Source organism: Seriola dumerili, unplaced genomic scaffold (assembly GCF_002260705.1).
Source record: "Seriola dumerili isolate Sdu_G_001 unplaced genomic scaffold, Sdu_1.0 BDQW01000432.1, whole genome shotgun sequence".
Classification (NCBI taxonomy): domain Eukaryota; kingdom Metazoa; phylum Chordata; class Actinopteri; order Carangiformes; family Carangidae; genus Seriola; species Seriola dumerili.
The window spans coordinates 6172736-6187518 of record NW_019174687.1 but is presented as its reverse complement, the minus strand read 5'-3'; the positions used below and the strand labels follow the sequence as shown (position 1 = coordinate 6187518).

General features: G+C 39.5%; 1 protein-coding gene across 1 annotated transcript in view; it reads left to right on the top strand.

Annotated features, from left to right (window-relative positions):
* The window catches only part of LOC111233853 (contactin-associated protein-like 4), a 128481-nt gene that overhangs the window by 14353 nt on the left and 99345 nt on the right, over positions 1 to 14783 (top strand). The gene's annotated exons all lie outside the window — the stretch shown is intronic.

Sequence of the window (14783 nt, the reverse complement as noted above, 5' to 3'; positions counted from 1 at the left end):
AGGCTGAAATTCGACCACCATTAAACAAGACACATAAGTTGAAACGTCAAGACTGGGCCAAGAAATATCTGAAGACAGATTTTTCAAAGGTTTTATGGACTGATGAGATGAGAGTGGCTCTTGACGGACCAGATGAATGGGTCCATGGCTGGATCAGTAACGGGCACAGAGCTCCACTTCGAATCAGACACCAGCAAGGCGGAGGTGGGGTACTGGTATGGGCTGGTATTATTAAGGATGAGCTAGTTGGACCTTTTTGTGTTGAAGATGGACTTAAAATCAACTCCCAAACCTCCTGCCAGTTTTTAGAAGACACTTTCTTCAAACAGTGGTACAGGAAAAAGTCTGCATCTTTCAAGAAAGCCATGATTTGTATGCAGGACAATGCTCCATCGCATGCATCCAAATACTCCACTGTGTGGCTAGCCAGCAAAGGCCTTAAAGATGAAAGAATAATAACATGGCCCCCTTCCTCCCCTGACCTAAACCCTATTGAGAACTTGTGGGCCCTTCTTAAACGGGAGATTTACAGTGAGGGAAGACAATACACCTCTCTGAACAGTGTCTGAGAGGCTGTGGTTGCTGCTGCACAAAAAATTGATCGTCAACAGATCAAGAAACTGACAGACTCCATGGATGGAAGGCTTATGACTGTTATTGAAAAGAAGGGTGGCTGTATTGGTCACTGAATTCTTTTTTGGAAATGTCAAAAATGTTTATTTGTAAATTTTGAGTTGTTTGTTTGTTATTCTCACTTTAACAGATAAAAATAACCAAGTGAGATGGGAAAATTTTGAAAAACGTTTTTCATTTAGTTGCACAAGAATTCTGCACACTAATAGCTGCCCAATAATTCTGCACAAATGGATATTCTCCTAAGAAAGCCAAAAATTCACTTTTACTGTCTTAAATATTCAGATTTGAGGTTTATTAACATTTTGGATCGACCGAGAGCACTGTATTTATTCAACAATAAAATTAATCCTCAGAAATACAACATGCCTAAAAATTGTGCACGCAGTGTATAGGGAGCATGAATATGTTCAGCAATGTTCATGTCAATTAACATTCCCAGCAGATTTTATGAAAACCTGGTCATTAGTTTCCCATATTTTGTCTTTACAAGTCTGCAAATCAGACTTTATAATAATATAATAAACCATGAGAGTTTGAGAGTAGATGAACCCAATTACTGTAATGTAACATGAAATAAAAGAAAAAGAAGTAAAAAGAGTGAAATGAAAATAAAAAAAGAAAACCTCAGCAAAATCGGGATGTGTGATTTAAAAGATGTTCCTGGTGACTTTAAATCATGGCAAGTTTCGATTCAGCTGGGTGCATCTGTGTTTGTATTATTTCCTTTGTGAAAGTAGAAATTTTGGCTTGATGGTGGCACAAGAAGGAACCTGAGACGGTCATCAAAATCATTAGAATTCATCCTCTGGAGACCTTGCATTTTCTCAGTAAATTTAGTAGAACTCTTGTGGCAAGTAAGAAAATGTCGTGGATTTGTAGAAGTGTGGTCTGTATAGTAGCACTAGACACCAGCCCCTCCCCGCAACCCTCAAAGGATAAGTGGTGTAGCTAATGGTTGGATGGACAGATAGTTTTATTCATTTCTTTCACTCTCTTGCTCTCTCTCACTTTGTTTCCTGCTTGTCAGAGGCCCAAAATAAGAGCTGTAGTGAATTCAGAACATTTTGTTGTCAAATTTTTGAGTAAAACATAGTCATTGTCACTGAATTAGTCCAAAATGGTCCCAGAGGTCAAGCTGCAGATCCATTTTCTTTACACAATTATCTTAAGCTTTTTTCCACCATTAGCCTGTGTAACTTGGCACTCGTAACAGAAATTTAAGCGCTGTCATTGGATGTTTTTTGCCTCAGTGCATCTTTTAGTTGTAGTTAATTCCGTGCTTGAAGTTATAGGCTTGTACCTTTGACTTTGACACATTGGTCAATCTTTTGTTCTGATGAGTCAACTGGGAGAGTTTCATACCAATCCAAGCCATAAGAGCAGCCCAACTGAGAGTCATGCAACACTGTCTGTGGGAGAACTTTTACTTCCGGAACCAGGAGCGCCTCCCACTTTTAAGATCTATGTCATAGATTTTACATCAATGAGTTATTATGAAATGTCTTTCACATCCTTGGTGTCATCAGTAATTTAGCATCAATGAAAACATTCTTGGAAAAGGTTTACCCTGTCAGAGTAGAACCTCATATTCCATACTACGCCTCATTATCTGCTTTCCACCGTGCTCCCTGCTCCCCATGTTAATACCAGTCTTCAGTGAATAAACCAGTGCATCTTTATCACTTCATACACCATAGTCCAGGCTCTAAGTTGTCCTCTTTACACATTGACATAGATGTTGGTCACACTTTAATATTCTCTTTGTTGTGTATTTCGTATGAACCTGGTGACCACAGCTCTGCAGCGACTGCTGATGAGAGGAAGCAGCGCTGGTCAGTTTGTATCAGAGAGGAGGACAGAGCTGAGTCAGTGGCCATTAAAGACAGAAGGGTAAGGCTGAATTTCAACACAAGATAAAGCTATGTCAGAGCACTTTGAGGTGAAACAGAGGAGGAGGAGAAAGAAGGTGGACAGAAAGGGAAACAAGGGTAGGAAGAGGAATATAAAGTATGAAGGGATAAACTCGGGGGTCAGGCGTCTGTAGGCTGTCTTGTAGTAGTATCCCCTCTGTGTTTCTCACGACTGCAGTGACATTTTCAACTTCCTTTCCCATTTTATCCCTCACTGACTTTTTGTAAGTGTGCACGGACCACCATCTGCTTTTCAGCATAAGGCAGTGAAGGAGGATGACTGCGAGGTTTGAAGGAAAGTGAGGAAAGTAGACCGGGACAGAAATGAGCGGGGGGAGAGAGAGAGATGTGGGAAACAAAGTGGGGAAAAGAGTAAAAGCCTGAAGATAGACAAGAAGAAGATGAGGATTAGGGTGAGAGGAGGAATAAGGAAGAGGAGAAAAAGAAGGATGATAAGAAAGGGTGTCAAGCTAATAGTTTCCCCTGCTGTGACATTCTCAACTGCCTCTACAATTTCACCCCCGCAGGCTTTTAGGGAAGTGTGAGTGTGTTCATGTTCAGCCCTCAGTTTTGCAGAGCCCCAAGGGTACTGGGTTTCTGCAAGACTGCACTGGTAAATGCTAATGTCTGCCCAAAAAAGTGAAAGTTTAGGGAACAGCACTGGTTGGATCCGTCGTCTTTTTTGTCAGTGCCAGTGCTACTTCAAACAATTATGATGGACAGAGCTCCGGTTTAAAGAACCTGGTGCTCATTTCTTAGTTTTTCTGGCATACAGAGGATTTGAACACAAAGACTGCATCATACTGTTTAGTACAATATCATTTCCCAAAGCCCCTGGATTTTTGGCCTCAGACTGGTTTAAACAAGCTTAGTTTCACTCACTCGTGAAAGTTACCCACTTACATTGCAATGGTCCAGTGAATTTCATTGCAAATGGAAATATCTTAACCTATAAATCAGCTACATATGTGTGTAAAGTGTACATGCATGACTGAAGTAAAGATCATCCCTGCAAGTAAAGTGAAAAAGTAGTTATGAATACTGTAGTTTGGATCACTGTGGTGGTTATAGTAGAACAGCACTTTGCATTACAGCTCTTTAATAAAGAAGAATTGATTTAATAATATCATGTGATATCAGGATAAAAAATGCACAATATAGCGTAATTACAGATCTAGTGGCCAGATAAAATATATAATCAAAAGACATTGGTAATAACATGGTTTGATTGGACAAAACGTGGGCAATAATTGGAAGCAACATCATCATTTCATTTACACTGTCATTAACGCCATGGTAGTAATGGAGTAACAAAAAGCTACACTGCTCTTAATAACCACATTATATCAGGGTAATATTCTCTAAACTATCATAAGCTAATCAGTTGCAGGGTAATAATGGGAGTAATATTAAGGTGAAATAACATTTTAAGGGGTAAGAATGTGTATAACAAGACTTTTTTTGCCAAATTCAGTTAATTCATAGCCTTTGTGTGATTTCCCTTTCTATTCTTTACCATATTTATGTATTAAAAATCATGTTTCTTGTGTTTTTGCTTGCTCTCATCAATTGTTTGCTAATGTTTTCAATCCTGTGTGATGGAAAAGAGTCTTTTACAAACTCAATTCTTGATTATTTCATCACATGTTCACCCATTATTAGGCCTATGTCTTTGTATTTCGATGCATCTGCTTTTACCAAAATATTGTCATTTTTACTAAAATAATAATAAGTTATATTACTCCATTATCACCTTGTTATTTTCAAGCTGTAATGTAAAGTGTTACCCAGCTCATATCTGAACTCGTGTCACTGCTTTCTTCAGAGCGGTCTGTCGTTGGTTCTTGTGGAGCAGTGTGTAACTCCCAGAGGTTTTCAGGTCTTGACCGGTCATATCACAGCAGTGTGATAAATTATAACCCCAGCAACCAAACAGCAAAAAATTGAATTTCAGTGAAGTGCGTTATCACCACAAAGATAAAAAACACTTCAAGCTTCAGCCAAAGATTAAATTTAAGGCAGGCAGAGAACAAATGTGTATAATACTGGTCCGGAACAATGCTACCTACAATCCTCTGCTCTCAAACCAGCACAATCCCTACAACCAGCATCTTTCTGAGGGAGTGGTGTGTCTCTTTGCTGTGAAGAAGATAGTTTCTCAGTTTTATGTGTTATCAAGTGTAAAGGTTGTGATCCTCTCTGTTTTGTTCCTGCCAGCTGAAAGTCCTCGTGTTTTTCTATTCAACATTTTCAAATTGGAAAAAGTTCTTGAACTAAAGTTTTTGTTCCACCAGATTTCTCACTATCATATCTGTTCAGAGGAAGATGTGACCAACAAGCTGTGAGAGGAGATATTCACCACCACATCCTCCATGTCTGAGCAGTGCACTAATTGGGGACTGTCCAGATTTTACCCCCAGCTTCTCCCCAATTCCTCTGCTCTTTGAAGGTTCAATAGTTCAGGCCAAAAGTTCGATGTTAACACTCGTCTCAACAACTTTGGTAAAGGATAGAAACTCTTCCCTTGGTTAGTTAAAGAAATCTGAGCCTTTGTGTTTCCAGCCTCAGGAAAACTGAGCTGTGAGTGTGTGAGAGGAAGATGGAGAACATCAAATTCGCTGCAGAGAAGTTTTTTAAAGAGCACTTATCTTCTAATGTCTCCTGAGGGAGGATGGCTGTAAAGTAAAACTAAGTAGATGCTGCGACTGCGGCTCCTGTTGTGGTTTAGTGAAGGTGTGAAGAGGCTGCACACACACACGGAAAGAGAGCGTGCCTTTGGTCACGCTATCCAATTTCTCTCTTTGGAGCTGATACAAAACGTTTGTGTGTTATTGCAGTGCCGGCACGGAGAGGTTTTCTGGTCTCCATAGACCAGCTGTTATAGTGAAGGTGTAAAGGGGCCGTCTGGCCATCTTTGGTTGGGAGTTTGATCTTCATAGCTTGGCTATTCCAGAGGCTGCAGCTGGCCTCTGGTGACAGGACATGTTTCCCTTCACTTTAACAATATTTCCCAGATCGATCTCTTGTTCATGTCCGGCTCTCTAGCCGACCACAAAGTCGACAGCTGTTTGGTTTATAGATTTGTGAGTGAGACATCTGAAAAGTGTTTTAATAGATGAGGTAAAGTGTATTCACAATACAGCATCCTCTTGTGAAGATTTGAGGGTTAATGTTTTGTATTTAAAATAATAGTTGTATGAAGTACTTAACCATATTCAGTGTATTACCTGCAGTAGTTCTGGGTCAGCGTGCTCCCATTTTGGAAAAGCAGGCAGGAATACTGGCACAGAAGCTGATTGGTGTACTGCTGTGGACGGGCATAGCAGAAAATATGTATAATTGTATAATAAAGATATAATATAAACACTTCTAAATATGTACTTTTTTACCGCAGGTTTAGTTTCTCTTCAGAACGCAGACTTTCCCATTTGTGCTGTAGAAGACATTTCACTTTGTTCATGGCGACCCCAGCTTCTCTCTTCTTTAAAATAAATGTTGAGCGAATGATATACATGTATATTTATATACAACATACACACACTGTACATAGGTTTAACTTATGTGTCAGCAGATTGGTGTAATTAGTTTCGCTTTTAAATTCCTGCTAAAAATTACACTACGTTGTCAAAGAATCCTGTGGTTGGTCTGATTTGCTTTCACATCACAAACAGAGTTTTCTTGGAAAAGGACTGAGACCCAACTATTCAGGAGGTGTAGGTGCAGTTGTTTGGTTCACACCAGAGTTTGAATGACAGCTTCAACACCAGCCAAAACAAACTGAACTAAACAGCCAAATGAGTCAAGAGTTTGTTTGAGCTAAAACCTGCGCTAAGAGGTCAGGTGTGAAAGACCAAGAGAAGACCAGACTGATGCTGTATGGTGGTGTGATACCCCAAGTCCCAGACTATATCCAGTCTTATACCACCGTATAGGTATTGCATTAATATATCACTCAACTCTCACTGCTCTGAAAATTCATTTGAGCAGCGGATTGCCCCCAGTCCCTATAAAAGGACAGAAGGTACATGATGTTGTTCTGGCTGTTACAATTTGCATAAAAACAGTTTGCACTGGTGCAATGCAGAGTTTGGAGTTTTATGAATCCCCCATGTCCAATTCAGTCTTTCATTTTTTAAATAAATTAGATTTGCAGAGGTGCTTGGATGATGTGAATAGCCTTGTACCTTGTATTTGATCTTATTGACAGAACAAAATTATATTTTCTGCTGAACATTTTTTTTCCCATGGAGACCTGTTTGTCTGTTGTTCTTTATTAAGAGACATTTACAGGCAAATATATTCAAATTATTTACTTGGTGCAGCTGGTGGATAAGTAGATATTTTATTATACATATCTTCTCCTGAAGCCATTAGTACGAGTGATGTAGCCTGCAGCATTCCCTCTAAAATCTGCATAATTTCTTGCATTACGCTTCACAGTGAATGTTTTTTGGGCTTCAGCAGTCTTTGAACTGGGCTCTGGTGAAAGTCTTGATTCTCAGCAGCTTGTTTCAACTGTCTCTGTGTTTATGTGAGTTAAACCTGGCAGTTTAAAGATGAAGAGATTTTAAATGCTGCCGTGATGTGGCTCGTCGCTATTGTGATCACTTCATTTGGTTGATGTCTGTCTCCCACTCAGCCACCCACATCACTGCTCAGTGTGATGAGCCTCAGTGAGAAGGATGATTGTTCTCTCCTTTCAAAGGCAGCTGCGTTATGCAGAGTACTGTATGCATTAGGATGCAGTTTTTATGGATTTGTGTGTGGGCCGTATTCGTGCATGTATAGATATTGCTGTACATAATTATCTATTTTTTCTTTTGGAGATGGATAATGCTTGAAGGCCATCAAAATTATACAGGACTGTATTTGACAGTCAGACGTGGAACAAATATTCTTCTTGTTGTTAGCTGCTGAAGTGTAAGAGGCTGAGCTTCTCAGTTGGGTAGCTGTCAGACAAACAGACTGTTTGTGTCTGTTGAGCAGAGGGCTGTCAGAGAAGAGGAGGAAGGGGAGCTTTAAGTATTGAAGCTGTACAGCAGAGGTAGTTCTTAAAATCATAGAGAAAACACAAAATAATAGCTGCTTATCTTAAATGACCAGGATTACAATAATGACAAATCAATATTTGTTGTGATATTTTTGCTTTCTATTCAGTCTTGAACTTTGACAGATTTCATGTAAGATAGGTAATGATTAGCTGTTTTGCTATTGCTACATAGCCAGTGTCAGCATCAGCAGCTGTTTACTTACCAGTCTTGGCAAGAGCTTCAGCCATTGTTACGTTTACAAGACAAGATATGTATGTCCTCTGAGCAGCTACTTCTTCTGGGGAGATTGGAGGCTACAGTGACTCGGTATCGTAAAGTGACAAGACAGGCCAACCAGGCCAGGGCTAGCTGGTTAGCATGCTAATTTCAGAAAAAAAGGAGAAGTGGGTTGCTCTCAACCTCTGGAGACAGCTCTTGGTGAGTAAAGGAATGGAGTTTGATGCTGAACTCGCACCATTTCTTCTCGTCAGGAAAGTAAACAGCTGCTAATGCTAACATTGGCTGTGTAGCAATAGCAAAACTTCATATTAGCTCCTTTAAGGGTACAGAAATATCTGAAATAGCCTCTAGACCATCATGCTCTTCAACATGTTTTCATTCGTAAATTACTTATGAATTAAATTAATTATGGTTTCTGAATTTATTAGTACAAGCATTTTCTCATCTGCTGCATCTATGGTTGAGGTCTGGTTAACTACTTGTTTAACATTAGGGAAAATATTAACTTTGTGAAAAAAAACATTGGCAGGAAAAGGGACATGACCTGTGGTCTCCAGTGTTGAAGTTAGGCACAAAACCAACCGTTTTCTCCAACTCAACTTCCTACCTAAAACTTTTTGTGGTGTATAACATTGTTCTGACTTTGATACTGAGAGTCATGTTTGCACACCTACAAGAGGTTGGTGGTCAGGAAAGAGCAAACTAAAGTCATACTTATTTACTTACTAACTGTGATCCTCTTCATCCGCTGTGGGCTATAAAGTTATAAGAGCTTTCTTCGTCCATGCAACCTGCCTACATTCAAAGCACATGACCCAGTCTCATTTTCTGTACTTGTAGAAACAACTTGTTTACTATTATTTAATCACTTATAGCCTTAAACTGCGCTTTATCTTGACTTAATGGACTTAATGGTTTTTTATGATTGATTAAGATTAGGCAATGTGATTATCAATATCATGAACAATAAAATTATAGTTGAGTTAAAATATGTACAAAATTACAGGCAGCAGAACACATGAACTTCACTTAGCTTTTCTGTGGGAAGCATCCAGCACCGTCTCCTGCAGTGAATGAGACTGTCACAACCTGGGCTTGTATTAAATGATACACTTTTAAACCATGTACAAAATTTGGTGCAAGCTTGACACTTGATGATGAATAAGGTTTTTACTTTTTAAGTTATTTTTTGGCAACAGCTCCTGAAAAACCTTACCTGGTGACTCAGAATGCAGTTTTTCAGTTTATCTTATTTCCTATGATTGTGAGAAAACCAGCTGAGTGAAAGAAAAACTAAACTCAAAGTATTTCACTATGTTCTATTTTTAATGCTTTCTTTGTTTGCGTATAAATGGGGAGGAGGAGGCCTGAGCCCCTTTGGGTCAAACTGGAGGTAGAAGTTGTACAGATTAGTAAAATGAACATTGATGTTTTCTGCTTGAGGAGGATTATTGGAGGTCTGGAGCAACAAGGAGCCTCATTATCCTTACTGCTTACTGCGATGTGCTCTGAATGGGTAAATAAGTCTGCTCAACTCACACTAAGAGGCACTGAACTCTGGGTCTGTGGGGCTTATGGAGCTCTGGAGTGCAGGACCTCCTGTTCACTGCTGTTTGTTGAGGTGATGGATGGAGCTCATCAGTATTCAGGGTCTCCGGTGTGTGCACTTTGTTTTGCAGCAAAACAGTAAAGAAGTGGACAATGCAGGTGAATGAGCTGTGGCCTTCCTCCCTGTCTCTGGTATTAGTGTGCCATGTCAGTGCTGATTAAATATATTTGATGGTGTGTTTTTTTTTAATGCTGTCAAACTCTCCATTTGTCACTTGGCTGAATGATAAACCTGACACTGTGCGAATGGATGGATTGGCCAGAGGGTGATGGATGGGTTTCCCTGAGGATATTTGCTTGGAATGAAAAGATATTTCTTATCGCTCAGATGTCAGCATAACAGTTTCCTGTCCTTGCTGGTTGAGGTTTGTGCAACTTCCCTTCTTTTATTGTTTCACCTGAGGCAGAAACCTCTTTTTTGTGGGCCAGTATTAGACCAGTTAATGCTGTTAATCCGTGCCGCAGTAGAAATCAGACAGTAGAGTCAATCCTTATGTCCTATTAAAGATTGACAGATCATGTCCTCACTCATCTCTTCCCTGAATGACATCTGCTTTTCATGAATGTTGCTTGTTATTGAGGAATTGCAGTTTATTCACCTGTTGACCTGGATGCCTAAAATGTAAACGCCAGGAGAAAAAGGTTTTTTAGTGAATTCACCCTCGATCACACGTTGAGGCCAACAGAAAGAGAAAGGAGGCGCGTTTGTTTTTGTGCTGTTTTTGCTGGGGAGGACGGTGCAGTAGTTTAATATTCAGGAAAGCTCTCTCAGCCGGGGTCAGTGTTGAGGTTCAGCGGCTGCAGAGTCCAACAGGTATTCAACATTTAGCTCCATTTTCCTCTGAGCTGTCTGTGTTTGTGCTCCGCTGGTCACACCTACAGCGGCGTCCACTCTTAAATGCCAAACCTCCGCTGAGGAAAAGTGGCCCGGTGTTTTTAATCTGCGGGTTCTTTCTCTCTCTCTCTCTCTTTGTGGAGTGTTACCTCAGCGAGGTTGTGCTCTCACCACACATTATCTCCTCAGGGATTACAGCACTCAGCAGTGGAGAGCCGTGCCTCTCATTTCACCTCTTCAGATTCACCTGCTTTTCACGCTGAGGAGTCCCACCACCCACAGTAACAAGTGTCTCCGAAGCCAAGGCCTGCAATGACAAAGATTATCAGGAGGAGTTTCAGAGGACCAAAGAGCTGGAGGCCTTCTGATGATTGTCAAATAGCTGGACCACATTTAAAACAGTGAAATTGAATATGTATGAAGCTCAGAACCACTCTGTTGACTAATGATGGAATAGTTAAAGTGTAATATGACAACTGCTACAAGAAGCTGTCCTGCACAGAGTTTAGACTGAGATAGATCATTTTACCATCACAAAGAGCTACGGTGTCACTGAGATTAAGATTGAAGCATTCTGATGTTAACAAGCAGCTGGACTAAATATTAACAGACTTTAAAACTCTTAATTTGAATATCTGAAACTAAAGTTATAATCCTTAAAGCTACTTTAACTGATTTTCTCTTCTGACAACTAATATATTATTACCTCATAAAATTGTTATGCTGGATTTGTCTCAAACATTTGCCTGTTTGGATATCCAGCAGATACAGAGCAACATTAACATTTATTCATTCATTTTCTGGCCAATATTTAGCTCTGTTTTTGGTCTCCACCACCTCCTTTGGCTGGTTTTACAGCTTTTCCCTTTTTGTCTGCTGCTCCTGTAAGCCAGGTTGACGAGAGAAGTGAGACTGAACTAAAAACATTAAAATTGTAGTAAAGCCAGCACCAACAATTATGTAAAAAGAGGCTAAAATTCTCTGTAGAGCTGAGGGGAAGAGCTGAGTTTGTTGATCATTTATTTACTGGTGTATTTAATAGTGCACATTAATAAATATTGCTATAAATGCCTCCGGACTAAAGAGGCCATTTTTCATCTGTAGTCCCCGGTTACAAAGTTACACTAAAAACAGAATATCATTCTGTTTGAGGTCATTACTATCCATGACCTCTTTCACATTACAAGTAATCATGCAATCCTTTAGCAGCTTTAATATTTTAATTATATCAAACCCCATGTCTGATGCTATTTGTGGCCAGCATTTTTTTTGCAGTAGCTGTCCTTTGTATTTGCCTCTATTTTTCATTGTTACTAGTATAGCAGAGTCTGGGAGTTAAAAAGCATAACCATACAGAAGGGATTCACAGGAAGTGATACATATACTGGATGAGAGATGGAAGACAAAAGCTGATGCAGGTGGTTATTGCACATAATGTGGAACAGTGGTCGCACAATGGCGGTGACTTTTTTTTAATCTTTAGTATTCTTTATTTATAACCAGTGTGACATATCCTCTCAGCTGATCCCTGTCGCTTCTCCCTGTTTGACCCATATTTGTGTCATTTCAAATGGAACTGGGACCTGTACAAAATTAAGACACTTGCTATAACCACGAGTAACCACAGGTGTCATCATTCATTGGCTTATCGCAAGCATTTAATGAACACAGCTTTTTTTTGTCACTTGCATATTGCTGATAAATTTGCGAGTCCATCGAGGCTCTCACATGCTTGTGTGTGGGTTGCGAGTTGCAAATTTGATAAGCCGGGCACCAGGGTGAAAATGGATGTTTAGGATGTTTGTCTTTAAAGGTGCTATGTGTAGTCAGTCATTACCACATCTATAATGAGACATAACATAACAAGATAAAAATAACTGTTAATGTGGACTGTAGACTGTTATTTTGAGGGCATACTCCCGCCTCTACAATGTGTTTAATTGCCTCCATATTGGCAGGAAACCAGCTGAGAGACTTTTACAGTAACAGTTCTCTGAACACTGTAATTATACCAAGATATCACAGTTCAGCTAGTGAAACCACATTAATGATTTAAATGAAAAATGTTGCAATTTTAATTTCATGCCAGTTACTTTAACTAAGGATAAATAACAGTGCTGCTGTGGAATCTGTCTGATCAGCTTGTTAAAGACCCAGGTTAAAAAAAGTGCCCAATAATTGGAGTGTTCTTCCTCTTTAAAAAGTGAAATCATCAGTCTGTGGAGGATGTTGAGAGGCAGATGAAGACCTTGAGTTGTTGAGGTGAAGTACACTAATGTTGACAGAGTAATCGAAGCTAAAGCCTTGTTGTCAGAGCTGTGGGCCGAGATCGGACCGCAGTGTGAATCATAGTAATAGGCTCTTGTCTCAGCGGTGGAGAACAACATCCATTAACAGAGAGGCTTCAGATGGAGGCAGCGTTAGTTTGGCTTTAACTTACAGTTCGGAGCTGGAGAGGAAAACCATGAATATTTATTGAGCTGATGTTCATGAATCTGTGTGTGTGTTATTGTGTGAGATATAATTACACTGCTCAGACCTCAGAACATCTCATAAAACAAGCATTCATTTCTACTGTGACTTTTTACTGTTTACTGTGTTTTCTCAGTGTAATGTAAATTTAACAAACAAATGAAATAGCTGCTCCTGTGTAATGCGGTGCAGATGCCAATTAAAACAAGCTAAATTACTGTTAATCATTGTGGTATGTATAACATATAATGGGTTTATTTTTTGCAGCCGATCGTCCATAAACCATTAAAGTGTGTGAACATGCAGGTTTCCTCTGACAACACTGATCCCTCTCCATCAGTATCCGACCTGCAATGAGCCAGTCAGGACGCCATTCATCTCCACAACATGACATGATTACAATGTTCATTTATCCATCTAGGCAGAATTACACCATTAATTCATCCAACTGCACATTATTACACTGTTCATTCATCTAATATGGTGCCATTACAGCTGAAAGACCTGTTTCCACCAGGGGAACATTAAGCTTCCTTCTCAGTGATTAGACTCTGCTCTGCCACTCATGTTGTAATAGTAAGGGACTCAAAAACTGTTTTTTGTTAATGTCACTTAAAGGATTAAGAAAACTGCAACCTTTGCTCTCATGAAACAATAAAAACCTGACTGAATAAACTCTGAAACCTTGCACCTGAAAAGCTTGGATAATTTGGAGGCACAAGACTTTCATCTCACACCATCAGTGAGCTCCCATCCTGCTGTTTCTACCAATGCAACAGTTTTTCACTCAGTGTAAGAGACAGAGAATAATCCATCTCCTGCTGTGTCTGATATTGTGGTATCCTCAGTGTGGTTTTTACTGTTGACCTCTGCTCTGTAAACCACTCAGCTCTCGAGAAGAGTTTGGACGCTTCGCTTCAAGTGCTTTTTTGATTTATGATTTTCTCTCATGCTAAGAGACGAGACGTTCCTGCATCAACCTGTTGTGAACTTACTTACTGCTCAATGAGAGACTGGAATGTAAAGTCAAAGGCCAGTTTTCACTGAGCTGACCTGCAGCTGGAAGATAAAAATGCACGACTACTCTTCTCTCAGCTACTCAGAGATTTTTCCTGAGGCTAAAAGATGTGATGCGCCTGCCCAACAACATCTGCTATTCTGTTTTTCTGACCCTCTAAGCACTGTATCACTCAGAGGAAGTGTTGTAGTACCTCTATCCAACTATTTATACTTTTCCGAGTCTCTTAAATTAGTTTCTTTCCCTCTGAACGGATGTATCTATGAGGTTACAAAGTTGTATGTGGTCTCAAATATGTGAACATTTGCTTGAAATCTCTGCAAACCAACTGGTTTCTTATTATTTCTTTTTATTGCTAAAAACTCTGCAGAAATGGCTGAAACAACATAGCTGAATTGTGACTAATATGACTAATAATTAATGCTTTTGTTTAGAGCTGAAAAGATTAGTTGAATAATCCGTTTTTTGATTGAGAAAGAGAAGAATAACCTGCAACTATTTTGATAATTAATTCCTTTGATCAATTTTCCAAGCAAAAGAAAAAGGTGAAAAAATGACACATATCAAATGTTTTTTTTGTTATTTATGATTAGTAAACTGAACACCTTTGGGTTTTGGACTTTTGATCTGACAAAATAAGACATTTGAAGATTCTGCAAAGCTGTGATCGTCATTTTTTTTCTTTTTGAATTCACTGATGATTTGAAAAAATAATCTGCAGATTAGGCTGACTCACCAGATGTAGGCTGTAAGTATAAGCCTGCCATTGGCGATTGTTCAAGGCAGCATTCTCCTCCACTTCCCCTGCCTGTTACTGTTTTCAAAATCCGCTTTGCTGCAGGAAACAACAACAACCTCCGAACGAGCAACCTACACGCTGAAAATGGCAAGTTTAGATGAAGATTTGGATTGCGCAATCACACAGTTAACATGCGCCTTTGACTTAATAAGAGAAACTATTGGTGAAGCTGAATTTAAAGAGTGGGAAAGAAACGGTAAAGAAATATTCAGAGCCTTGACAACAGATGTGACAA